This window comes from Zea mays, chromosome 9 (assembly GCF_902167145.1).
Source record: "Zea mays cultivar B73 chromosome 9, Zm-B73-REFERENCE-NAM-5.0, whole genome shotgun sequence".
NCBI lineage: Eukaryota > Viridiplantae > Streptophyta > Magnoliopsida > Poales > Poaceae > Zea > Zea mays.
This window is the reverse complement of record NC_050104.1, coordinates 56753643-56755599: the sequence shown is the minus strand read 5'-3', so window position 1 is coordinate 56755599 and position 1957 is coordinate 56753643. Positions and strand designations below refer to the sequence as shown.

At 54.4% G+C, this 1957-nt stretch overlaps 1 pseudogene; it reads left to right on the top strand.

Moving 5' to 3' along the window:
- Positions 1–400: 400 nt before the first annotated feature.
- LOC118473449 (uncharacterized) lies at positions 401–1529 on the top strand (annotated as a pseudogene).
- The last annotated feature ends 428 nt before the right edge of the window (positions 1530–1957 follow it).

Here is a 1957-nt window from a genome sequence, read left to right as displayed (position 1 = left end):
CAGGCTTCCCTGCCTTCCTCCCTCACGAGCCACCTGGTTTTCATCTGTAAGCTTGCCGGTAGCCATCTTTCCCAAGTGCTGGCGCATGGGAGCTATGTCCCTTGTGTCCAGAAAATGCAGAGCTCGAGGACACCTCTCTACTCCCTTCCATGTCCGTCTGTGGCTCCTCTCCTTGAGCACCCCCATGGTCGGCTCTTCCTCAGCTCCGCATCCATGGCGGCTTGGCTCTAGACCCCTCCTCTCTGTTCCTTGCACAGAGGAACTTCTTCTCCAAGATCGATGCTTGCTTCCCCCTGCGTCTTCTTCCCTACGCACCTGCAGGCCATTGAACTTTGGTCCATCCAGATTTCGTGCCATATGCTCCTCCATGGCGTCGGGTCGGCGCATGCACCTTCTGCCTATGGCGCTCGGCACCCAATCGGCAGGAACAACACCCTCCCTCCTCTCTGTTTTCCCTTGAGCTCAAGCTCTAGAAGTCTGTCGCCTCCCTCTAGCCCTGTGCTCGGCGCCCCTCCCTGCTCCCTGAAACCATCACCAATGGTGGCTCGGCTCCAGCCCCTCGGCGTTCTACTCCCTCCAGCTGCAGAGCACCGTCTCTTGGTCTTCTTGGCCGAGCTCACCTCTCCCCTCAACTCCAATGGCGAGCCTCTCCATGGCCGGACCTCTGCCAGGTGCTCATGGAGCCTCCCTGCTCGGCCACAGCGCCGGCTGGCCATGGCGCCCCCCTGCCATCTCCCTTCCCATGGCCGCGCCTAGGGTCGTCGGCTAGCCTCCATTCCCCTGCAAGCAACCCCTTGGTTGCGGCCTCTCTGCCCAGTGCCACCCCTCCCTTCCTCCCTTACCGTGGCGAGCGCGGGCTCCCCCAAGCCTCGACGCTCGGCGCTCTGGATAGTGGCGCCCAGATCCTCGCCTCTCTGTTCCACGCACCCGGCCCTACCTCTCCATCGAGCTGCTCTACATGCCAAATGTCCCCCATGCTGCCAGCTCTGCACCCATGGCTAGCAGCCCTCCCGGCAGTGAGCTCCTCTGTCGGCGCCGGCCCACAGCAGCAGAAAGCCTCCCTAAGTGCTTGTTCCCCCAACGCTCGCCACATCAACGCCGTCGACCTCGCGTAGCAGCCGCGACGCTAGTTCACGCAGCCACATGGATTCCTTCTGCGTCGCGCCCTCGGCGTGTTCGATGTAATGCCAAAGCAGCAGCAGCGACACCCTTCGCTGTATCGCGCTCGCCAGAACGGGCCTCACACCGTCGATCTGCGCAGCGTCTGCGCGTCGTCGTCGAAACCCGCGGTGAGCTCCCCGCTGTCCCGTGTTCCATGATTTTATAAAATAACTGAACAAATAAAGTATGTAATAATTGTGTATGTCGTCTAATCGCAGACCCTTGGTTGCCGTCGCACTTCACGCGTCGTTTCTCTACAGAAAGCCAAACCGACAGCATGCAGACATGCTCGTCACGAGTCGGCCAGGTTGTTCGCTTTAGAAAAAAATTGTGATTTCGTTTTATTTACAATTCAATCGATGGCGTGAATATGTGCGTGAAAATATAGTTGTATGAATCAACGCATGTATAGAAGAAAACGAAGTAGAAAAGAACTCGGATGTTTTTATATTTTGAAAGGAAAAATATGTGATGAGTTGTTTGATGCGAAAAACTAAGTTACAAAATGTGGATTATGTTTTGGGAAATGTATCGATATGTGTTTATGTGAAAAGTATAATTGTTTTATGCAATGTGATGGGATTCGTGATTATATCGGGAGTATATTTATTAATGTGACGAGTAGTTTAGAAAATGCTAGTTGCGTAGAGGATGAATTATTAAGACATGAGTGTCGGAGTTCATATATTAGTGGTTACGCTACGATGATCGAAGTGTCTCGAGTGCACGCCACCATATGGCTGTATGCGAGACGAGGTTATGCGCATGATGAGTTTAGTAAAAATCCATCGGTGTC